Source organism: Amblyomma americanum, chromosome 3 (assembly GCF_052857255.1).
Source record: "Amblyomma americanum isolate KBUSLIRL-KWMA chromosome 3, ASM5285725v1, whole genome shotgun sequence".
Lineage (NCBI taxonomy): Eukaryota > Metazoa > Arthropoda > Arachnida > Ixodida > Ixodidae > Amblyomma > Amblyomma americanum.
Window position 1 is genome coordinate 147662110 of NC_135499.1, and position 25857 is coordinate 147687966.

Here is a 25857-nt window from a genome sequence, read left to right on the forward strand (position 1 = left end):
CTAATGTGTCCGATTTCGCTGCTACGTCAGCGACGTGTTAGCGCAGTATAAACATTGCCCTGAGACAACATTTTAGATGGACTCGTAGGTTTATTGCACTATGAGAGATCTTTGTCGGCAAGCAAACATACTCTCTCACCGGTATTCCTGTTAACTCGCTCAGTCTTGTTTGTTAAGAGCGCCGAAGTAATAAAAAAAATGAACAGACGATTACAATAGTAGGTAATGCGAAGTTTGAGCGCAACTCTTCGCGTATTTTCACGTCACCTGCCAACGCTGGCAGGCGGCGTGTTACGTTGCTAGCCACCCTCCGGGATCTGTCAATTCCTCCGCTCTCGCCGGGGCAGGTGGTGTTTGGCTCCTCTTCCACCTGCCAACACGCCACCTGTCACACGCCTACACACGCCATCTGCCAGGTGGCGTGTTACGCCGACAACGACAACGACGAGTAACGCAGGAACGGGCGCCTAAGAGTTGCGCTCTAATAACTACCGTTTCCGCAACACTCCAGCTCCACGTATCTTGAAATAAAATGAAAAATAACAATGTCTTATTGGCTTTAAACCCATGAGTTTTATAACGGCAGTCACCGTTTCTACAATTGGATGGCCATGCAGCCCGGCCTCAAAGACCTGCTACATAATGTCATCCCAATTCAGTTGGGAAAATTTCCTCTTGCGACGAAAATGCCTTTGAATTTGTGCTATTTTCTAGCTTATTAAACCTCCATTTTTATTTAAAACAGCCCTGCTGTCGTTATGACGCGGCAATCTATCGATATAGACCAAATTCAGTTTGTCCTGAATGCCCCATCACTGATACCTGGAGAGATCATACCTTTACAAAAAACACGATTTGGTGTTCTGATCCCGGTGAAATTTCTGAAGTAGCAGAAAGGGGATGGAAATACAGGCCGCGAGCAGCCGTAGTGAACGTTTCTTATTTGTCTCATAAAAGTTTGACGACCGAAAACAGACATGAAACGAATCTATTTCGCTGCGTCCACAAGCAGGCATACAAGAATCACTGGCAACATTAAGCCGGGCAGGTTATTTTATACCGAAGCACTTCTTGCTGCGTTGAAGGGAAACCGGTTTTCTCTGTGGATAGCCATGACTGTCGGTACGATTCCATGGGCCCCAACTGCACAACTTATTGACAGTGCGAAACGACCATGTGTGCGGCTTCAACTGAGGCAAAGACATGTGTTATATGCGCATGTCTTTTGTACCGGCAAACTTGCGCCAACTTCAGTTGAGGACTCAGACATCTACCTTGTGGAATTCGAACACACTTTAATACACGCATGCTCGGGAAGGTAGCCTTCAGAACTAGAATACGTATTTTTAAAACTGCATTTGAGCACCCACCTTCGCATCGCAGGAAGCAAAGGTAGACTGAATAAACGAGAAACACAGATCACAAACAAAGAAAATGTCTGAGAAAAGAAAAAAAATGTGGACACGAACCTGTCGAAACACGGATGTCAACTCGCAAGTACACCAGCTGTTCCAAGTCTTCCCTCCTTCCGTTGAATGAAGTAAACGCACAAGAGGCGACACAAAACGCAAGGCTGACGCTGCTCCACAACGCTCATCGGAGCGAACAGACGGCTGGACGCCCTCCTCCATGCACACTATATACCCTATACGCCAGTGGAACATCGCGTCGTACTGGCTGGGAAACATTAAAGCTCCGCACCCGAAGGAGAGGGTGGCGGGACGATCAAGAGAGTGAGGGAAAACAGACATGAAGAGCAGATGGCCCATACAGAGAGATGCCTCCCCGCCACAGGAAGCAGATACCGGCGGTTTTACTCGCACCAGGTATGTGACCGGCGCGTGCGAAGGTGGTGGTCGTGTCATTGTGTCTCTACGCACGACGCGGCCTCCATTTCTGATGGCCTGGCCTGCGTAGTACGCTGCGTACGCATCCTGCCTCGCCGCCCTCCGCGAATAAAGATCGTCGAACGACTTTATTATCGTACGAGCCAGGCAGCGTGAGTCTTAGATAACTGTGTTATGCGTGCGCGCGCCTCAGGAGAAAACGGCAACGACGTTGTTGTCGCAACGGCGGCGGTGCTCACGACAGAACCGGCTTCGGGCAGCCAGACTTTGTTCGAGATCGACACATTTTAGCAGCAATATATTTTCTGAAGAGCATAAAATTCCTGTTTAAGACAAACTGGAGAGACTTTAGACGAGAACAAGGGGTGTTTCGCATAAAGCAGTTCGTCGCTGGCCTATAGGTGACGATGAAAAAAAATAATTAATGGCAATGACAGAACTCATGATGCAGAGTCAGTGCTAGATATAATACGAGAATAATTGTTCGCAGGAACATTTTAAAATTACTTGTCCAGTCTCCCTTTGTTCTACTTGTCGCTTCTGCATATATGTGCGTTGTCGGGTGTTGAGCTATGAAGTATTCCATCTTTAATCCGTCTTTCCAAATATACAGCCTGTACTAGACGCCCATGTTGGGTCCCTGACTCCCTCCCTTCAGTCATGCTCGGCTGTACGGACGCGAAATGACTGCAAACACAAACGAATTCCCTTTCCTGGGAACCTTCGCTCTATGGTCAGAGCGAGTCACCGGGCGCGAGTCACAGGGTGGTCGAGTGATTGCACACCTCTTTGGGGAGACACAATGTGCGGGGTTTTCATCCTACCACCGGCTGCCCCCTGCCGCCTTCCCTGTGGTCAAGGTTGGCTGCGCCTTTTCGCGACGAAGACAGCGTCAAACACGCTTTGCCTTAACAGCCACAGCTATAAAACTCATGCCCGGATGTTTTAGCCTGCACTGGAAGCTTGAGCCTCGTGATTCTAATGTGCCGCTTTGCTGATTGAACCGAACAGCACCCGAGTGAGCTCGGAACACCTCCTGCTGCCGAATGAGTGCTGTGGAGGAGGAATAAACGTTTACTGTATTCAAGGGTCGTGGTCGGACCCCTCAGTCCAGGACTCCATTGGGCCTCGCTACCTGCGTGGCCCTGGATATCAGCTGTCGCTGTGTGCCCACGTCAGGCTGGTTAGCCTGTCCTCCTATAACTCATGTCTCGGGGCGTCTATCTTGGAGATGTTCGGGTCCTGCTGGCACACCCATACCACATTGGTCTTCAAGTTCGGGACAGTACTTGTACGTCGCTCGATTTTGGTCCAGATTGATTCTGTTTCGTATACTAGGGGCTGGGGAACGTTTGGGTTTGCGGTCCCCGCAGTGTCGTTTCCTCTTGCTTGTTGAGTTGTTTGCTTTCGGGCGAATATGAGTCAATCACCGCGCCTATTTTGAAGCTGACGAAGAACTTTCGCGATAATGCACGAAAGCAACCACAACAACCTCGGACAACGTAGAAGGAGTTCTTGGTGGTTGCGATTATTCTAGATAAATCTGGTCTCTTCTTACAACAGGAACAAAGTGATAAAACGACGTGCCGGCAGCTTTGAGCATGAACAAACAAACATCGCAAGCCTTCGCGGCAGAATATAGTGACTCCGTCAGGTGTGCAGGTCGGAGCTTGTCTGTCGCTTTAGCATAAGTTTGATGAACGTGGCTTTATATTTTCGCTCTCTCAACTGCGTACGCTTCGATTACGAGTTGGCAGAGTAGATTAATGGCACTGGCTGTCGCTAGGAAAGATTGAGGCTAGCCGCAAAGCGTTTCTGAAACGCGTCTATGTTTTCTGACGCGCGCAATAAAATTTAAGCGATTTTGTCCGCCCTGTCCGCAACAATGTTCAGTTGAGCTATACATTTCGTTCTGCACTGCGTCTTTGTGGGAAAAAAAGAACTACGAAGATCGCCGCAATTCTTGACGTGTTCGAGAATGTGGGTTTGAGTTTAAACAAAACATGTTCAATACCTCAGCCGCGAACGTATACAACAAAGAAAACACCATTGATCAGAGCCGCAAATAAGATAATAGCTGTGCAGATGCAGTGAAATACCACTTGAACGAACTTTTCAGATAAATGAACATTTGCAAAATTCTCAACCGAAACGTCAAAGAGAAATGGCATCAGCGGAAACTCTCTCTAAATTGGACACCGAAATGAGCGCGGCGAAGCGTAGCGGGGATTTGGAATATAGGTATCTGTTGCTGAAGCAGCAGTTGTCGCTTGGTAGACGAGGTTGCTGCGAAGCGCGTCTTTTATTTAGGTACTCTCATCTCTCTTTCTTTCAGCTTCCTTCTGCCTGTACGCGGCAGTGATAGTGGCAGAGCGCAGAAAGAAAAGAGTCTTAGTTGCAGCCAAAAAAACATATTTCACAACTTTACTACCGCCTCTTCCTTACTGGTATCCACAAACACCATAGTGAAGGTTGAACATGGTTACGGTGAAAATAACACGGCGACATCCTTGCCGCAAGCAACGTTTCTCTGGAATGAGCCATGTTCAACCATTAGCTCCGTTTTTTATATTTTTTACCTTCAGCAGTACGCAAAATTTTACTAGAATCATCGCACTTAATCGTGCGGCGAACCGCTGCACGATGCAGGCGATCAATGGTTGTGATTTAAAATGGATGGTGATAGTGAATTTTTATGGCGCAAGGACATCTGCGGCCAAAGAGCGCCATGGCACAAGGTATTTTCCTTTGCTCAATGTGGGGTCAAAGTCTCATTTCCGAAGCATTTCACCCCGAATTAGCCGAGAACCAGGTCAGGAGAAGCTTGTACCCATTGTATCACCGGTGGGTACCCGGCGGCACTGGGGACGGAACCCCGCACCTCCCGCATGCGAGGCGGATGCTCAACCACTCGACCACCGCTGCGGTCGTGATTTAAAATTAGCGTCATGCGCAGCAGTCAGACTCGGCGCGGGTATAGCCAGTCTAAAACTTTTTTTTTCGCTATTACGCCCACGGGAAGATGTTTTAGTGAAAGTAGCCAGCGCAAGGACCGCACGACACAGTGAATGCACATAAGCCGAGCTGTGTACCAAGAAGGCGTGGAGTGCCCATTTTGTCCGTCTTCGCATGCAACTGGGTGGATGCTCTTGATGATACAACTATTCTTTTCTGAGGAAAGTCAGAGTGACCGTGTACGATAGAGCTTTACAGAAGCTTTTCCGCCGTGTAAGAAAGGTTTGGTTTGGTTTATGGGGTTTTAACGTCCCAAAGCGACTCAGGCTATGAGAGATGCCGTAGTGAGGGGCTCTGGGAATTTCGACCACCTGGGGTTCTTTAATGTGCACTGACATCGCACAGTACACGAGCCTCTAGAATTTCGCCTCCATCGAAATTCGACCGCCGCGGCCGGGATCGAACGCGAGTCTTTCGGGCCAGCAGCCGAGCACCATAACCAATGAGTCACCGCGGCGGCCACCATCGTGTAAGAAAGATAGGGAAATATTTAGCGTGTGAAAGGGAGGAGAGATCGGCCGGAATAACACACGCCTCCGGCCTTCAACTACGCACTAGAGGAAAGGAGGAGGACAAAAAACGGAAATAGGACAGAGTTAAGGACAGAGAGGATTATGGAAGTATACAGTGTGCTATGCACGGAATACCGAAGGCCAATACACAAACGCACACAACACGCAAGAGCAGCACAACACAGCCCTACGCCCGCACAGAAACACACAGCCTTCATACAAACAGTCGGCCTCGTGTCAGAATTACTAACCTGTGGGTCGTTTCCACGAAGAGGTGACCTATCTCGAAACAACGCAAGTCAGACAGATGGCATAGCTCATGTGACACATCACTGACAAACAACTTTGGGCCGCCAAATGTCCGCCAAATCCCGCGTAGCTGTCGCTTGACGTAATCCTATCGCTCACGTTTCAAAACAGGGAGAAATATTTGTTTTCTTTTTTCAGCTCCAGTTCTATGTGGATTTCCCTCATAGAACTCAACGTTCGCCCCAGCGAACAAACGCTGTATCTTCGGGGCTTCGACTAGGAGCCCTGCATGTGCACTGCACCGAGGGTCACTTAGTCGCTGTGCATGCGGATGCGGTATGGCTATTGCTACGGGATGGATCCTCGCCCCCCGCCCCCCCCCCCCCCGCCCCCGCCCCCGCCCCCACTTACTCGTTCGTTCTTTGCTCCTGAACCGACGCACGTGGCAAATTTCATTTTTTTATGCGTAGGACACGGCGGTGCTTCGCGCGACCTCAATGTCGTAAATTTGAAAGCACCTAGAGCCTGCTTTTAGCAACGGCGAAATAGTTTTCAACTTGCCAGTCCCAGCACACGAGAGACTGCCACGTTTAGCCGCATAAGAGAATGGAAAACGAAACAGAAACAAAACACGCGTTAGTCAGCCTTTTGTGCTTTCGAACAAAGGAAAACTTATTTTTGCATACAATTTCGCTAGATTGCCATTGTGTCTTTTCATAATTCATTGACTTACTCAAAGGTAACAATAAGATAGTCTGCTCTCTTCTCCTTTTTTTCAACCTGTTTAACCGCAGATGCGCATTTTATGCTCCCTTTAAGGTTTTATGGTATTCTCATATATTCTCAGCATTGGGAATAACATTAGTTGCGAATATACCGTTTCTCTTATTCCTGTTTTTTCCTCTGACGCTTTATGCTTTCAAATATATTAGTTTATGGGGGTTTAACGTCCCAAAGCCACCGTGGCTATGAGGGACGCCGTAGTGAAGGGCTCCGGAAATTTCGACCACCCGGAGTTCTTTAGCGTGCACTGACATTGACAACAGACAGGCCTCTCGAATTTCGCCTCCATCGAAATTCAACCGCCGAGGCCGGGATCGAACCCGCGCTTTTCAGGTCAGCAGCCTGGCGCCATAACCACTGAGCCGCCGTGGCGGCTAAATATATTAACTGAATATATAACGTCTCTGTGTATGCTTCCTTTGTCAACAATGGTGCCTTCACTGGCGTGTCTTGTCCTTCGTCTTGTTAAGCGTATGCATTAGCTTGAATTCATCCTTTTGCCAGTAACCTTAGCGAAGCAAAGTGGGGCCGAAGAGTTTGTCGGCACTGGCTGCTGGCAGCGTAGCACCGCGCGTAAAGAGTTTACCGCTGTTCCTTCCGGTGTGTCCCAACGCAAGAGCTGCACGTGCGCGGGCAAGGTCACTCGACTCACGCCAACAACATCGCGCCCACCGAGACCCTGAAGTACCCAGCGCGTGCACTAAGCACGGCTGCATGTTGGAACCCTTAATTTTTTCCCTTTAAATGCAATCTTTGTGGTTTCCTCGTGAGTTTGTGAGGACTGCATGACCAATAAGTGTTTGTTCTTTGCGTCACTTGGTGCGTACTTGGTGCTGCGAGCCTTTAGTGCTGCAGAAAAACACCTGCGGTTTCGAGAGGTGGGAAGGTTGTGCGCAGCTGTTGACGTTTTTAGGGTCGACGTTTTTAGTGCAGAAATGTATTGCACAGTTTGGATGCCAGGAATCCGTGGCTCCATTTTAATGCGTTTGAGAACCGCCTTTAGTGTCCGCACTGCTAAGCTGATTTCGGGTCCGGTGAGTTTGGACAATTCTACAGTCTACGCTCACCCTGATAACAATAAAGAGCAGCCCTATCTTTAAAAGTGTACACTGCATAACTGGTCGAGTAGCTGGGAGGGCAGGTTATGCATGTTCTCCAAACGAGCTTGGAAGAATAAAAAGATTGTAGGTCCCGGTAGCCGCGGCTGGTGAGCTGACGGAGCACGCTGTCGACGTTACTGGCCAGGCCAGTTGCTGAGAGCGTTCTGTTCTGCGCGAGCGATATCTGCTTCTTCTTGATCAGCGCCGCTGGCGATGCCAGCGCCGCTACAAGATGAAGAGGAAGCAGTAGTTTACAAAGAAGAAGAAGGTATCCTTTTAATAAAGTGGGTGTGGGTATGTGCCATGTTTTAAGAGAAAGAAGAACAAGACGAAGAAGAAGAAGAAGGAGAAAAAAAAGTGGACGCATTTCATTTCTTCGCCAACATTTCTTCGCCAGGTATGGATGGAAGGCGTCGTACCAGAAAACCGGAAATCGGCTATTGTGATGCGCATCTCAAAGCCGGGGACGCCGCCGACAGACCTCGGAAATTTCCGGCCTATATTGCTTACGCCAACGTTGTACGAGCTTAACGAAAAAATGCTTGCCACACGACTGTCGTGGTGGCTTTAGCACCATGGTTTCTAACATCCCGCCCAAATTGGCTTTCGTACGTCCATAGGTACAGAAGATGGACTGGCTATCTTGGAGTCAGCAGTTCTGGCCTCAACTCGCAGCCACAATGTACGTACTGTACTGGCCATGGACGTTGGAAAGGCGTACGATATTACCAGTCATGCTGCCATCCTGGAATCGCTTGACATGCTGCACTTCCCCGTTAGAGTGTGCAATTTTGTTCAATCCTTCCTTGAAGGCCGACACTTTGCCATACGCCTCGGTGGTGTGGCCGTCGGATCATTTGTGCCTTTTCGCGGCGTTCCTCAGGGATCAGTGTTATCGCCAACATTATTTAATATTGCTTTTTCCCCCTTGCTTGGCACTTACATGATGTCTCTGAGATTAAGTTCTCATTGTATGCTGATGACATAACGGTGTGGAGCACTCACAATGACCTGATTAATTCAAGCAGCAGCCCTACAATCAGCCGTAGATATTACGTCGACTTATGCTTCTTCAATTGGTTTGCAGCTTTCAGTGAGCAAAACCATATGTTCGTGTCAGTCACCAACCACTGGGGGCGCCGTAAACTTGCTGCAACACCAATTCGTCTCCATCTATCCGGAACTCCAATTCAAGAAAGTTCGACCGTAAAAATCTTGGGCTTGACAATACACGAGTCAGGAACAGGTACTGCTTGGCTTTCTCGGGCTAAAAAGCAAGCAATTCAGGCGTTGGGTCTGATTAGACGCATTGCTCCTAAAGCAGGCGGAGCCCGCTCTCATGTTGCACGACAGTTGGTGCGGGCGGTTGTGCAACCATGCCTCGTTTACCAAGCCCAATTCCAGCATTTGACGAGGGCTCAATGGCATCGCCTTGAAGCTGTTAATCGAGAGGCAATGAGGGCCATCACTTGCCTTCCCCGCATTACCCCGATCGTGGCGCTCCAAGAACATGCGCAGCTGAATACACTACATGAGCTCGTGCAGCAACGACGCGATGCTCGCCGCCTAAAGTCAAGCCTTACACACACAACGTGTGCACTCAGAGCATATGCTTCATCGCACTCCATTCTACAGTCGCCCCCGCCAGTTCTTCCTCCCTGGCGTTTTGTGCAGCTAAGCGATAACAAGCCAGCTGATCTACGTCGGCCATCATCTACCCGCGCGGGATCGTCGTTTCGCGACCGAATTATCGAGCAAGACGCCAATCTGCCGCATGGCTCCATCGTTAAGTACGTTGACGCAAGCATCCAGGCCTGTGAAACAACAACGGCAGTTTACTGTCTTTGCAAGCCTGCTCTGAACAAAACGTCAAGGTGTCGCCTCTCAGAACCTCCTTCCTCTTTTTTTGCGATGATGCTTGCGGTTCAAGAGGCACTTTGCTTTGTGGCCGCCGTTCCCATGCTACCTACGGCAAGCATTGTCATTCGCACCGACGCCCTTCACGTCACACGCCTACTAGGACGCGCCAGTCGCACCCCAGAAATATCCCCGCCCCGGGTGTCCAGTCTGCAAGATCAGAGATTGTGAGGCGGATACTCACCACCTGTTGTGGGTTTGCCCGGCACTGAAGCCGACGAGAATTCGGCACCTGGCGGCAATGGGTTTCTCACCGGACAATCAGGGTTCCTATATTGCCTGGACACAGGGTCTATATCATTGTTCACTACTTGATTTAATAAGATCAGCGAACATTTTTTCATTTATTTAATCATCCTCCTCATCTCTCATTTCATAACCTTTGTGCCCTGAGGCAATAAACATCACTTGAAAAAAAAAACTATTTTTTTTTTACTTTTTTTAATTAAAGATAGACATTAGCTGACGCTGATGCGTTAAATTACATGTAGCAAGAGGTTTGCTAAATTTCGTAACAGTGGATTAGCACATTTCTAATAGTTGCTCCCAACTATCGACAGGTACTGAATTTTTCACAAAGGCTGATACTCAGCTTGAAATAAAGAAGTGACATCGCTGGCTTAGCGTTGGTTTCATGAGAGACTGATGCGGATTGGGGGGTCTAACTCCTCAAATGTATTATACTTCGACGTTAGACTTCTTGGGTGGAATTTATTGTTACCGGATTCAGCTTTATAATTCCGTGGCTAAGCTCGTCGTTATTGAGACGAATTGGTGAATATATGAATGCGGAAACTCTGCCAGCGTTATCAAATCTGTCAGCAACGAAAAGATAAATTATGTCATCAAGCTTTACCCCCCTTTTGTAGCGATAGCTACACTACGCCACCTCTTCGACCTTTCAGCGTGGCACCACTTGAGCTCCATGGCGGTGCCGTTGGTCACGTGGGTTGATCACGTGGTGCGGCCGTTGGTAACGTGGTTGGTCACTTGAATTGGTCACGTGGTGCGGAGCAGCTGCTGCTGCCGGCGGCGCGGAGCGCAGCAGCTGCAACAAACAGCTGTCGCATGCGCCGTGTCAAGTGCGACGAAGATGAATAAGGAACGCCGAGCGAAACAGAGCGGCGAAAGCCTGCCTTTGCAATTCGACTGAGCTAATTCCACTCGGCCAGATGTAGCTATCGCGTCACTCCAGGTTTAACCAGAGCTAAACCACAGCCATCTTTATTTTGTATGAGCCTGGTTTCGTGCATCTGTGCTGCCCAGCAGGGGTCTGCATTGTGCTGCTTGCTAGCCTCCATTTTTCATCATCGAGAGCAGCTGATAGCGAGCGCGTCCCAACCAACGTCTCAGTCAACAAACCGTTGCGAGTGTGACACCCGCCTCCATAGGTGGGAGTTCCGGACAGGAGACGCAGAAATCGGCTCGCCACCAGCTGCACTGAACCCCTGTAACACCACACGGCCGCGTATCTGATGCCATCCACGGCGGCTGGATTTCGATAGAGGGGAAAGTTTAAAAAATTGTCTATGTAATTCCGGCGCTCAGTAAAACGCTCCAGGTGGTCTTAACGCGGAGCGTTCCGCTGCGGCGTGCGTCATAGCCCAGTGTTGCCTTGACATTTGAAGACCCATCACATGCTACCTCTCGTGCCTGTCTGCCTCGCCGGACTCACCACATTCTATGAGTAAGTAGAGAATGACCAATTCTGCGTATACGGGCATTGAAACACTAAAGCTATTGCGTCATGCCCTTAAGGCGGTGCTTAAGTATCCCCTCCAATTAAAGAATGAACAATGAAGAATTTACCTCTACTCGGTTCCTTATGAATTTTTTTCTTACACATGCGTAATATCGCGGGAGGTGAAAACAACCCGATCTGGTTTTGTGCCACATACAATTCTGGAGCGAAGGCGTAAAAGGGCATTGCACAAACCAGGCGCGCAGCAACACATCTGATGCGACTTAAGATTACCACGAGAACAACTGATACATTCGCCGTCAGTCCTCCGATTCGTTAATCGATGCGCATTCTTTGAATAAATCATTGTTTAGCTTGAGCAAACTACGATCAGAATTCAATAGTTGCTCGAATTGCTATTAGCATCTCCAGACCTCAGCTCCGTAAGTTACAACAAAGATACGCTATGGTGACTGCGGCTTTCGACATCGAATATATTGTTTCACTTTTTCGTTTTGCAAAAGTTACCGAAACTACAACTCGGTCACGGGTTGAACTTGACACTTACCTGCAAAAGCAGGGCAGTAATGCGCTGTGTTGGAGGAGTGAGACGCACGAAACTATAAAACCATTGCTAAGTCATGTTCCTGAGCGCCCATTCATTCTGCCTGTTTGGAAGATAGCGTTACGAGAAATCATGCTAGTACGGCAGATACGCAGCCTCTCATCGCTATATTTGTAAAGCAGGAGCCGGCTCAGATCTGCCACATCTACAGCAGCACGACCTGTGTCACTTTTATTCTCAATTTCTTTTTTCCCTGAGGCCGCTTGAAAGTTTCGCAGGAAGTTGCTGTCAGGGACATCGGGGAATGCAGCCCTTGACGCTCGAAAGCGCTCACCCTGGGCAGATGGGACAGCGGCCTTGTTGTACGCGTAGTCTGCGCACTACACGCAGGCCACACGTGTTGCCAGTAGCAAAAAAGGCAGTCATGCTAGTGCCCTTTCTCTGCAGAACACCTGCGAGCTTCGTTTGTTGCCGGTTTTCATGTCATGTCACTCAGTCACTTCAATCTGCGCGCGACTGCCAATTCTGTCAAGCGGGCAAGTGCGCTTACGTGGAGTCTTACTTGCTGCATGCGCCTATTGGTGAAGCCACACAGTGAAAGTGGAGTGTCACCCGCAGAAGCTGGTCATGGTATATGCTTTATAGAGTTTAACGTCCCAAAGCGACTCAGGCTATGAGGGACGCCGTAGTGAAGGGCTCCGGAAATTTCGACCACTCGAGGTTCTTTAACGTGCACTGACATCGCACAGTACACGGGCATCTAGGATTTCGCCTCTATCGAAATTCGGCCGCCGCGGTGGGGATCGAACGCGCGTCTTTCGGGTCAGTAGCCGAGCGCTATAACCATTGAGCCACCGCGTTGGCAGAAGAGGGCATTCTGGCTGCAGTGCCTTTACGGAACACACTGCGCTTGCAGATTGTGTAGTCTCGCCGGCAGCGATTTCGAATGCACAAAACGTTTTTTTTTTAGAAAGAAAGAAAGAAAGCATTCACAAGTTTATTTTATTTGTTGTAACACTACTTCGTTTGTTGGCGGTTTTCATGGCATGTCACTCAGTCACTTCAATCTGCGCGCGACTGCTAATTCTGTCAAGCGTGCAAGTGCGCTTACGTGGAGTCTTACTTGCTGCATGCGCCTATTGGTGAAGCCACACAGTGAAAGTGGTGTGTCACTCACAGAAGCTGGTTATTGTTTATGCTTTATAGAGTTTAACATCCCAAAGCGACTCAGGCTATGAGGGACGCCATAGTGAAGGGCCCCGGAAATTCCGGCCACCTGGGGTTCTTTAACTTACACTGACATCGCACAGTACACGGGCATCTAGAATTTCGCCTCCATCGAAATCCGACCGCCTCGGCCGGTATCGATCCCGCGTCTTTCGGGTCAGCAGCCGAGCGCCATAACCACTGAGCCACCGCGGCGGCAGAAGAGGGTATTCTGGTTGCAGTGCCTTTACGGAACACACTGCGTTTGCAGATTGTGTAGTCTCGCCGGCAGCGATTTCGAATGCACAAAACGTTTTTTTTAGAAAGAAAGAAAGAAAGAAAGAAATAAAGAAAGAAAGAAAGAAAGAAAGAAAGAAAGAAAGAAAGAAAGAAAGAAAGAAAGAAAGAAAGAAAGAAAGCATTCAAAAGTTTATTTTATTTGTTGTAACACTGCTTTTAAAATGATTTCTTTTATATAGCAAGAACCGAAGCCACACAACAAAGCAACGAGTTCAGATGCAGCTCCTGTGTCTGCTGCCATGTTGTTTGCTGTCAGAATTTTAGATAGGTTCGACCAGGGCTCTCAAACATGCGGCCCGACAGGCCGTTCAAGCTTCATCTTTTATTCCGAAAGCTCGTGCCAGCTTCACCACCAGACTTATTTTCCGACTGAAATCGGTCATAAAATTACGTCCACAGACGGCACTCATTCTTTGAGGGAAGGAAAAGCGGCATAGTGTTACCTTCAGACCGATATCAGCTGCTATCAAGAGTACACAAGCAGCGAGGCGCCGGGCAGCTCTCTCTCTGTCTCTTTCACCACTCCGCACCCCCAAACCGAACAATGAACAAACTCCCTGCGGCACAGGGACAAAGGCCCACCTCCTTCCCTTTCCTGCGTAGCCTTCACTGCAGAATCACAGAAAGTTTTCCGGGAGTGGACAATTTCTGCACAAGAGTGGAAATCTTTGGTGTGGAAATCGACAGGCAGTAACTTCCTTCCCTCGCCTTTATTCCTGACTGCGAGTCATAAACTTTCGTCTTGTAAACGGCGAAAGTATTGAGGTGGTAATAAACGGCACGGACTATGCGCTTCCCAGTGGACACGGCAGATGTATTATATGTAAATTGACCCATTACCCGCAGGCGCTCCAGCAACAATGCTGTTTTGTTCATTCGGTGGAATCGCATTCTGAAGGCGAGACGGACAACTACAGGCAACTAATGAAAGACCTCAAGGCGATGGGGGCCCATCTCGGATTGCACACAAAGCATGCCTCTTCTGGGTGGGCCGGCAGAGCAAGCTGCGTGGTTTCTTTTATTTTTTAGCGAGTGGTGCCTGCTGCCTTTGTTAAATTCTCACCTCCTCACTGAAAGCAGGGCCGAGGATGCTCATCTACTATTTATTTCTTCCGCTCGAACCACGGATTTCCTGGCTGCCAGCAATCCTGCGAAAGCTTTGGCCTCCCTTCGACAGCAGAATTACGGCTGCAAATTCCAGGACAACCAATGTGAGAAATGCTATATTAATAAAGGCTGCACGTTTACCTAGTGGCAATTATCATCTAGCAATTTTAGCAATTGGAGATCAAGGAATTCCAAGGGAGTATTAAGGCACGTCGAATGAAGACAAAGGCCGCTACCTCTGCTTGCTTCCTTCGGCGCATTCAGTGAGTACCGATAATCCAATTGTCATGCAAGCGTTTCTCCAAAGGCATACAATTCGGATTGAAGAGTGGCCCTCTTAGCCATAAGTACTTGTTGCATGCCTCATATAGGCCACCGGCCGCTGACGTTAAAATCCACATACCGCATACTACACTCGCTTTTTGAGGGAGGGTTTTTCCTGTTTTTCCAACCTTTTGTAACATTATTTGGGAAGCTATGTTAGGCGCGTAAACGCACCGAACACCACTCGTCGATAGCCTGCTCTAAATAGTGTTTCACTTTTGCCACGTCTAGTTCAATATTTTCTTCAGCTCTTGTGGCAGTACGAACGTTTGCTTTTTGCAGCAAAAGTTGAGTGTTCGAATGTCGCTCTCGAAGGCTTTAACAAAGCGAAAAATTGAAGAAGAAAAACGGTGTTTTCAACCTCGTTGAGAACAGTCGTATATCTTCACTGAGTCGCGGGACAAGGTGATGTGTTTATCTGCCCTGTCTGTGCCGATGCACTACAACGTGTGACGCCACTTATTCGTGTCCTGCCATCATTACAAGTACGATGAATTAACTAGAAAGATGCGCGACGTCAAAGTGGATCAAATGAAGGCGTCACTCAGAAAACAGCAAGAATTTTTCGAAAAGCATGCCATAACAGCGGAACAAATAGCGAGAGCAAGCTCGATTACTTTTCATTTAATTGCAAAATCTGGAAAACTTTTCACCGGTTGTTTATTTGTGAAAAACTTCAGGCTTGAAGCCGCAGGCGCTATCAGTCCCGACATGAAAAAAGAATTCGAGAAGACAAGCCGTTCCCTGATACGGTTGCGGACAGAATTGCTGAGATAGCCAAGGCATATAGTACCGCCTTTATGAATCCATGTCCGGACTTGGAAGCCTTTTCCCTCACCATTGACGAAGACACTGACATAACAGGTAACGCCAAGTGTGCCACTTTTCTTAGGGGGCGTAGAAAAATATATAAACGTGACAGAAAAACTCCAGGATTATCCCGACGAAAGGCATCAGTATACACAGGAGCGGAAATCATTTCAGTGCTTGAAAGAGCTGCTGAACGCACCGGAATGCAGCGGAAACGGATGGTGTGTCTGGCCACCCCACGCTGCTGTGCCAACGGTCCGAAATAAGAGCGGTCTTGTAGCACGCCTGCGAAAGTAGCTTGAAGGGCTCGGCGTCACTGAACGGTTTGTGGCGGTGCACTGCATCTTACACTAAGAAGCATATGAAGGCAGGGCTCTCTATATGAAATCTGTCATGAACATTAATTGTGTTCGGCGCAGAGAAGGTCATTCGTTCAAGAATGCGCAGCGCCTTCAATTCTCAGGAAATCATATGTCAAACGGACGTGCGCTGGTTGAGCCGCAGAAAAGTGCTCAATTATGATGAAACAACGTTAATTGCACCCGTCAAGGAATCAGAGTGCTATGAAGGGTTGAGTCTTGACCGCCGTCATCTTCCTCCCCTTTCAGCAGGCTGGGATCCCTTGAGATTCAGCGGTGTCCAGGGCCAGACGGATGACATGTTTTTGTTCTTCTTTAACCTTCCCTTACGGCGTGGTTCAGGTGTCCAACGATATATGAGACAGATACTGTGCCATTTCCTTTCCCTCCAAAAACCAAATATTATTATTATTATTATTATTATTATTATTATTATTATTATTATTATTATTATTATTATTATTATTATTATTATTATTTCTTGCTGAACATTAAAGTCTCCCAGGACTCTACATTCCTGTCTGGTTCGTTGTGGCTACGGAACGTCCACACCATGTGGACCATGTCTGCAATTTTATTACACTGTTTACACCTTGGATCTCCGGATGCCATCTGCTTAGTGCTAGTGGTTTGGGAAAAACCCCCACCTGTAACTTTATTCATATGACCTCTTCCTTTTTGCTGAGGCCCTTGCATGCTGTCTGTATTCCTAATATGTAATGGCTAAGAATATCTTGGTACGTGTACAGCTCCTCGTCCGTCTGAAGGGGCGCTCTGCTCGATGAGACCGCACTGGAATCCTGGTGTGCGAGTCCTCTGGCCAATGCGTGCGCTGTCTCGTATCCTCGGAGGCCCTCGTGGGCCGGCGTCCAGACTAGGTTAATTAGCTCTGCCGGTGTCGGGACGGCAGTCAGAATTTTGACTGCCGAAATATCCTGCCAGGGTTGCAGTTGCGGATAGCCGATTTGGAATCTGTTATAATCACCCCGACATTCTGTTGAGTTAGGGCCAGCGCAATCGCTACCTCCTCAGCCGCTGTTGAGTCCCTCTGTCGGATGCTGCAGCACGAGACTCGGTCAGCGCCCCCTCCCTGGTTGCTAGGGCTACGAAACCCGTTCTGCCTTCGTATTCCGCCACGTCCGTGTAAACCACGTCCCGTCTGTTGGCTAGTTTTTTCTGTAGAGCTTTCGCTTTTTCATTTCGTCTACCCTCATGGCGTACCGGATGCATGTTCCTTGGGAGTGTTGGGGTATTCTCCGTGTGTCTGAGCCGCGCTCGAGGTTCGAAGCCTAGCTTTACTAGTATTTTTAGCCCCGAATGGCTGCCTAGGAGTCGTTGTTGTTGCACTACTCTGGTAGCCTCAATGAGCTCGTCCAGTATGTTTGAAATCCCCATGTTCAGAATGCTCTCGGTGGATGTGTACGGGGGTGGCCTGGGCGGTTTTGACGCCTTTCCTGATTAGGATGTCAATCTTGCTCTTTTCTGCTTTGGCTAGACGTAGATATGGTGCCACGTATGTGATTCTACTGGTTACGAATGATTGTACTAGTCTGAAGAGGTTCGTCTCCTTCATTCCCGCGTGTTTGTTTGCTATTCTTTTGAGTAGCCTACACGTATGGCCTACTCTCGATTCGAGTTTTTGTATCGTTTCGGTGCTCTTACCGTTTGTCTGTATACTAAGACCCAGTATTCTAATCATGTCTACTGAGGGTATTTTGTCCCCGTTTACCGTTGGAGTTATCCCATGTTCATGGGGCTTTCTTTGTCTCTTTCTTGAGCCGAGGAAGAGCGCTTCCGATTTCTCGGCAGAACATTTGAGTCTTACTTCTTTTAGGTACGACTCAGAAATTTTTTGACCTCAGAGAAGTGGACAACTTCTTGAAGCACACAAATAAGCCAATTGCCGAGCTGTCAAGTGAGAGGTGGCTTCGTTGGCTTAGATTTTTCAGGGGCATACGTGATGACCTTAGCATCTTGAAAGTGTAAACTTCGGGGAAAACAAAATCATATAAAATAAACGAGGACGTAGTACGCTCATTCATTTCAAGGCAAATTACAAATCTGACAGCGCCGAATAAAAGCGAATAAGCTGGACCACTTAAGTCACTAGGACGCTTTGCCCAATAATGCGATGTTTTCGCCGATTTGCTCCGCAGTCTCGAGAAAGAATTCACAATTCGGTTTCAAGACTTCCGCAGCCTCTTCCAAAGAGTTCAAAATTTTCTCTGTACCCTTCACTGCGCGAGTCGACATTGTGGAGCCCGAGTTGCAAATGAAACGTATTGATCTTCAAGCAAGCACCGCATTACGACAGAAGTTTTAGGAGGTAGGTGTCCCGGTGTTTTATACTTTTTTTTAGATAAGACAGTTCTTTCAGCTGCGCGGCACCAAGTGACAAGGATCATTGCCATGTTCGGGAGCACATACTTGTGCAAGCACCCCTTTTCTTCATTGAAAGTGAACAACTATGCTCTGCGTTCAAGGATGACCGACGACCACCTCAGAGCCACCATGCGAATCGTCTCCGCACAAGACCTCACTCACGTCTCATGTCGCTGCTAAGCTTTGTCAGACCTTAAGCCAGAAGCATGCTTAGAATACAAAAGTTTTAATTCCTACGAATAAAAAACAAAACCCTTCTTGAATAAGCTAATTATCTTTGTAGTTTCTTTTAATTAACACACGGCAAGATTAACGCTCTGCATACTCTCCCTATTGCAACCCCCCCCCCCCCCGCAAAAAAATGCCATTGTGATTCACCCCCTTTGCCTCTTTTTGTTATTTTCCGGCTTCTGGCCCGGGGGAGGCGAAAATTTTCTAATGCGGCCCGCATAACAATATGAGTTTGAGGCCCGATATTCATTTCATTTTTTTAAGGCGATATTTATTGTGGCAGGGCATAAAGGTATGAAATGAGGGAACGATGATATGGTCCCTGTGTCCAAGCGAAATATGAATCCGGATTGTTCGGTGAGAGACACTCTGCCGCCAGGTGCTGAATTCTCGTCGGCTTCAGCGCCGCGCAAACCCACAGCAGGTGGTGAATATCCGGCTCACTATCTCTGATCTTGGAGACTGGACACCCGGGGCGGGGATATAAATCTTCGAAATGCGGCCACTTGCGTGTCACAGCTGGAGTTAGGGCAACCCCGACCCGTATCCTCCGAAGTGCAACCTCCTCTGTACGGGTAAGCCTCGGGGGAGCTAGGGTTACCGCACACGGAGGGATTAGAGCACGTGTGCGGCGCCGGATGTGTTCTTTTCTTGTTAAAAGGAGGGTGGTGTCATCCAGAGTGAGGACTCAACGCAAAGGCGAGATTGGGGTCGAAAGGCGGGTCACAGAATCTGCACGGCTTTGTGCGCTGAGGAGGTCACGTGGGACCCACTAAATACGAATTTGCTGCGGATGCGTGCCGCTAGACGATGGATGTCTGAAGGACACGAGGGGACGAGAGAAAAAAGCTGGCTTGCGAGCAGCTTGACAAGCTAGCACCCCCTAATACATGAGGTCAAGGTAGACACCGCACAAGCGGTACGTGAAACAGAAAGAAACAACACAATTTGTAAACATAACCTCCAAAAAAAATCAGTTGATATTGAAAAACATGACATGTTTCTAACAATACACCAATAATATACAAATTTTACAGAGCGAAAAAGTCCTTCATTGATTAAAAAGTACAAAACCACCAATGTATAGATCATATAAAATCAAATCTACATGCATCAGAATACATATGCGGGGACACAAATCAAGTGTACAACACGTTTGCGTTTCTAATATAGTCACGCATCGTATCATTAGTAGGAACGTTGTTTAACAGTCTCGGAAATATTTTTGACAGCATTTGCATTCCGTAATTTGTTCTTGATGAAGGAACCTCCCAGTGTTCCTTGTGCAGTGTAGCCTTGTAGCTTGCAGCATCTTCGTATTATAAAAAAAATTGTATCGTTCTTAAAAATTATTTCTTCCTTTCTTCTTTCACTCCCTCCTTTATCCCTTCTCTTACGGCGCGGTTTCGGTGTCCACCGAGATATGCGAGACAGTTACTGCGTCATTTTCTTTCCTCAAAACAAATTTTTATTTTCATTTCATTTACTAAGCCGCGAACCCTATCTCTGCGCGTGCTCCGCCGTGGCAGGCGGTGGGTGTCAACACCTAAATATATTTTTACACCGTGCCTGCATATCATAATTGCATTTAGAGCAAAGGAAGCCGGAACGTTATTAGCACGACCCTTTCTTCTCCTCTTCGCCTTCCCCAGTTCAGAGTAGCAGGCCAGATATATTAGTCTTTCCGGCCGACCTCTTTGCCCTTCCAATCATTAAACATCTCTCTCTCTCTCTCTAAAACGTTATCGCGGTAGTCGGTGCTGCTCAAGCAATTAGCTTGTAAGAAAAGGTTGTCATAAGCCAACACATATGACTACGCCGTGGACAAAAATGCTACGATTTGAAGCGCTTAGGAATAACAGCAATAGTAAGTCAGCGGCCCTTTCTTACCTGTCCTTAGGATCAAGATAATAAGATTAATAATTGGTTGGAAGCAACGTTAAGGCGCTATAACTGCCTTGCTCTAGGTGGGCACCTCAACCACGCCCTAAAGATATGAAGGAGGCAGTGAAAGAAGGAATAGAGAAAGAGATGCCTGATCGGAGGGCTCCGGGTAAAGTTCGACCACTTGGGGTTTTCGACAAGCACTGGCACTTCACAGCACAAAAGCGTCAGATTCTATTCTAGCGCTCTAAATATTTAAATATTAAGCCTACACTGGTATTTGAAAATAAATCGCTACTAAGCTATATCTAGCACATTGGAGGACGTGTTTCTTTGGCAGCGACTGTGATGTCCTTGATGGACAGACAAAACTCAGTTTCAGCCCTTAAGTTGCGCAGTTTATTGCTTGAAAAGGCAAGCCGTAGTGTACAACTAAGCAAGTATGGTACGCGTGCTGAGACTAATAATCAATAATTATCAGCTGTTTTGAGTATTTATTTATTTAACCATACTGCAGACGATCATTTGATCTTAGTAGAAGTGCCCTCACATAATAGCTTAGACGAGAAGAAAAAAAAACTGCAGGCATATTGGTTCATTGATATATTTTTTGAAGAATGTAATGATACAGAAGTGCGAAGAAAGGTAATGAAGAGGGTCCCGAAGTAGGTAAAACTATCAGGGGGACCTCCTATAAAAAATGCGTTGAGAACACATACTTTACACATAACTTTCCAGAATATATAATGACAGAATTCCTGATAACCTGCTGAAAAATAAAAATCACGGAACTTATAAATAGGGCCTTTAGTTCTCGGGTAACACAAGGTTTTACCCGATTCATGCCCCTAACAAGTTTCTTAGTAATGGGCTTATGCCCGATTCCTACCCGAAACTGCGTCTTCTTGAGAACGTAGGTTTCCGGTGCACAGAGTCTGAAGACATTACACGAAAAATAAACGTCTACGTTGCGCTTGTTAAAGAGGGGTGTTTTCAGTTAACTGCATGATTTCCAAGCTTTTATAACCCTCGCTACTGCCGCCGCGGCTCGGTTTGGAGATAAGTTCACAAAGTACATGCTTCCACCTTTTGGAAATAATTACGCACACACAAAACAGGACAAGACAATTAAGGGGCACTGTCTTGTGTGCGCGCAATTATCTCCAAAAGTATAAAGTACGAACTCGGCCAAAATGCAACGCGCCTGCTTCCGAGCCTCCTATGCGTTTAATGCTGTGCGATGTCAGTACACGTTAAAGATCCCCAGGTGGTCGAAATTATTCCGGAGCCCTCCACCACGGTACCTCTTCCTTTCTTCTTTCACTCCCTCCTTTATCCCTTCCCTTACGGCACGGTTCAGGTGTCCAACGATATATGAGACAGTTACTGTGCCATTTCCGTTCCCCAAAAACCAATTATTATTATTATTATTATTATTATTAATTATTATTATTATTATTATTATTATTATTATTATTAATTATTATTATTATTATTATTATTATTATTATTATTAATATTAATGTTGTTGTTATTATTATTATTATTATTATTATTATTATTATTATTATTATTATTATTATTATTATTATTATTATTATTGTTTGTATTTATTGTTTGTATTGTTTGTATTATTGTTTGTATTTTGCTATATGCTGTACTTGGCTGTTATCGGTCGTTCATTCTCTTTGTTTATTGTTTCATTAGTTATTTATATGTCTGTTGCCTGTTCTAGCTGTTTTCATTTACCGCTGTTTTCGCTTTTTTGCTTCATGCTTGCTGTCACGCCTAGTTTATATGTCTTTTTTTTTCTATCGCCTTGACTGCTGCATTACCTCCCCTGAGTGTCTTCCTTTGTAGTGAAATAAATTTACATTTTGTGCGTGTGAATGGTGTACCAGCACCAAGACCTTTGGGTTGTTCCTGGGCACCGAAAAATAAAGATTGATTGATTGATTGATTGATTGATTGATTATGCGTTTAAAATTGCAGCTGTGACAAGGAGTGAATATTTCTGCGGTGCATGAGCAAAGGCAGCAGGTCAAAGGGAAGGCCGGTACGACGTGCTGAGCAAGAGGTGGTTATGTACTTGAAGTATTAATATATTTTGGAAAAAATGAAGTACCGAAAGCGGCAAATAGTTTCTGTGCAACATTCCATTTCGGTACTGCTCTTGAAATAATAAACAAAAGAGAGGGTATGTTGTTTCCCATACAAAAAGGAACGCTTATATAGGTTGTCGATAGCTACAAAAAGAAAGGCCCAAAGAAAACGAAATTATTAAACTTTTTTGCTGAATAACCCTATTTGTTCCCGAATTTAAGCCAAAAAATAATCGCCCAATTTTTGCCGCCGCCGAATTCGGAAAAAACTGAAACCCGAAAAGGATAGGCACTCATTATAAATAACTTCTAGAAAAATAAATGGCTACTAATCAGGTGTATAGGCTTTTATATAAACAGTTGATAAATTAACAATGTACAAAAAGGGCCAAAGTTACGATAATAATAAACGCAACATTGGCGAACAAAAAAGGCATTCCAGTTATTCCTGGAAATCTTTAGCCTATATACCATATAGGTCATAGCAACAGATGACAATTATTTTTTTTTGTAGGGGGCCCTGGGTTTAACGTCCCAAAGCGACTCAGGCTATGAGAGACGCAGATGACAATTCCTCTAAAAAAAGAGCGGTTGGCCCAAATATGACCTTGTCTGTGCTTGACGTAGCTTGCTTGCCTGTGCTTGAAACCCACGCATACTCCTGATCAATTTTTATTTTGCTTTATTGAAAAGAAAGGCTATGATTGTTGAGTTTAACGTCCCGAAACGTCATGGATTAATTTAGACAACCTTGGTCTATTTAACTGGCGCTGACATCGCACAGAATAAGGGCTCTTTTTTTGTATTTCGCCTCCATCCAAGTACAGCTGCCGCAGCTAGGATGCAACCCGCGCCCTTGGCACAAGCAGCCGAACTCTCTCCAATGTCATCGAGCCACCGCTGAGGGCGAAAAGACTGTTTGTAGAAAGGAACTGGAAAGGCTTGATTCCAAGGTTCGCCCTCAGCTGACAGGAAGCTATTTCGACAAACGTTGTCAGAGGCAAACCCGTCTCACGGATGCATGGAGCGCGTGTAGTTTTTACGGCTTCCGTTCATGAAGCGACTGGCTGTGAGCGCGGGCTGGGGACGACGCAGAGATAGCAGGGGCTTCGCTTGGGCCAAGCGCTCACGGCTGCGGAACAACCGCAGGGCTCCAGCGCGAACCGGTTCCCTCCATAGTAGCCGCACGAATGACTGCAGCGACTCACTGCGACTACAGCGTGCGCTTCGTTGATGCACCAGCAGCGTAGTCGCTGGATGATATATGTATGCCGAAAGCTCTTGCTATGCTAGACCGCGCGACTGCCGGTGTCGAGAGGTTCTGGCTGTATATTTTATGCACGTGCGTAGCGGTACTGGTCTCAATGTCCTTCAGAATTCACGTAATTTCTCTCGAGAGATAAATGTGACATTGAATAGTGCGGCATATTTTAGCACATTCAGCACGAGGAAAAAATGTACACCTAGTTGCTTAAAGCAAGAAATAATGGCTGCCTTTGTTCGCTGTTGCTACCGGTCGCTTCAAAACGCAGAGGCGATACTCACCAATGTAACGTGGGTGGGACTCGTCACTGACCAAAATGGACATGGGCAGCACGCATGTAAGGCAGATTGGATGCTAAGGGGAAGTGATCGCAACCTACGACTGCAAACGGCCAGATGGAGTGACTAGCTCAATAAGTTGGCTGCGAAGCATACATGGCCGCGGCTGACTTAAAGAGGAATGCCTTTGTCCTGCAGCGAATTCACCTTGGCGGATGGTGGTTATCATCAACATCATTATTATCACTCTCGTCATCATCATTAATGGCCAGTGCTCATGCGCCAGCTAAGCAAATATTGCATACTAGTTCAATAAATAATTGTAGCTCGGCAAAAGACGAAAAGCTCAGTAACAGAGCGAACGGCACGAGCGCTCGTTCAGTTTGTCTCTATTACTGTGTCTTTCGTCTTCGGCTGCGCTACAATTATTGATTTAACGATGGAGCAACAATCTCAACACGCCACGCTAACATACAATGCTGTCATGCGAGAAAACTTTATTGAATGATAGCCCCTCGACATGTAAGGATCGCTGCTGTCGATAGACCCGATCGCCACCGGCGTAGCAAAACAACCAAATAATATATGGTGTCAGCGACTACCTAATTTCTTTGTTTGGAGACGCCATCTTGCCAACTAAGTTACTTATGCTTCCGGTAACTTGTTTTAGTGCTCTTTAGCACTTCGAATAGCTTTCCTGTGAAAGTTTGAGATGGGTGGAGCATTTTTGTTTACTCCGAGAGTTCAGTTCAACCAACAGGCAATCCATGCACGTGAACGTTTGGAGATAACGAAAGAAAAGGTCGCCATTTTTTTCTGTATTCAAATCTGTATTAAATAGCGCCAACCAAACGCGTGTCTTCAGTTTAGCTCTGCTGTAATCACAGCATAGTGTGCTCACTGAATACCAGCTTTTTTTCCCTGTGTTTTTGCTTTTCGCAGATCCTGTGTAAGAAGTTTATCTCTCTTTCGTAATTACTTTCGGAAGCAAGGGGAAAGAACATCGATAGAAATAGGCAACGTTTGGGCCCTTTATTGCGGCTGAAGGTTTTATGAGGGACTACACAAGCCTCTAGCGAGCCTATTTTATGGGTCCTATATGTGAAATGGCAAATAACCAGCAATAAACAAACCGAAAAGCTACGTCCACCCTGGAAATCGCACGGAATGCCAACGGCTGCACTTCCGAAACATCTGTGTGCGGTCCTCAATAAAGGCTGCGGTTTTTACTCTTGGCCGGCTCTTTTCCTTCTTTCTTACAGCCAAAGCAGTTACACGGAAGCCTGCCCGGCGGATTCAGAGCGTTTACCGCCAACATCCGGTCACCTGACTGGCCACGTGAGGTCACGTGTCGTCACGTGACTGTGCGAATGTTGGAATCGTTGTGGTAGTCTACATTACCACAAAGTCTGTAGATCTTAGACGCCGGGCACATGACCTTAGACATTTTAGCCTTAGACAGCCCTAGCCTTAGACTCAGCTAAAGCCAGACAGCTGCCAACCTACAGCTTCCGCTGAATTTTGAACCTAACCTATGCGAAGTGCGCTTGTTCATCTAATAGTCGGCCTGTAATTAGTGCTTCAAGAACGTTAACAGCTTTGCTAAAACCTGGTCTAATTTCGTACGCAGCGAAGAACAAGGAGGAAATAAAATATCGTCCCAGCTGCAAGAGCACGTGCGTCTCACTTTGTCCTCTAGGCGCCGCCCAGGGACACCTGGCGGCATTATTCCCCCTCCCCACAAAAAGAAAGCAAAAACGTGGGCGCACTTTAAGCGAACGGGATGAAGTAAAACAAGCGAACAAACGATCACGGGCCGCCGAACGACTGCAGGCAAAAATAAAACAAAATCAAGCGTGAAAGAGGCGCCCGTTACTGCGTAAAGTACGGCTTCATACGCAGTACGTGCACGACCTCAGGCTGCGGTCGACGGCGCGAACT

At 47.0% G+C, this 25857-nt stretch overlaps 1 protein-coding gene across 7 annotated transcripts in view; it reads right to left on the reverse strand.

Moving 5' to 3' along the window:
- The window catches only part of LOC144125136 (sodium-coupled monocarboxylate transporter 1-like), a 48268-nt gene extending 36459 nt beyond the window's left edge, over positions 1–11809 (reverse strand). For 4 of the 7 annotated variants that reach the window (XR_013313338.1, XM_077658251.1, XM_077658254.1 and 1 more), the window contains exon 1: positions 1470–1647. The gene's annotated coding sequence lies outside the window, so the exon portion shown is untranslated. Of the gene's footprint in view, positions 1–1469; positions 1648–11672 lie in introns of those variants that run through there. The other 3 variants (XM_077658249.1, XM_077658253.1, XM_077658250.1) reach the window with 2 other exon arrangements.
- Between the last annotated feature and the right edge of the window lie 14048 nt (positions 11810–25857).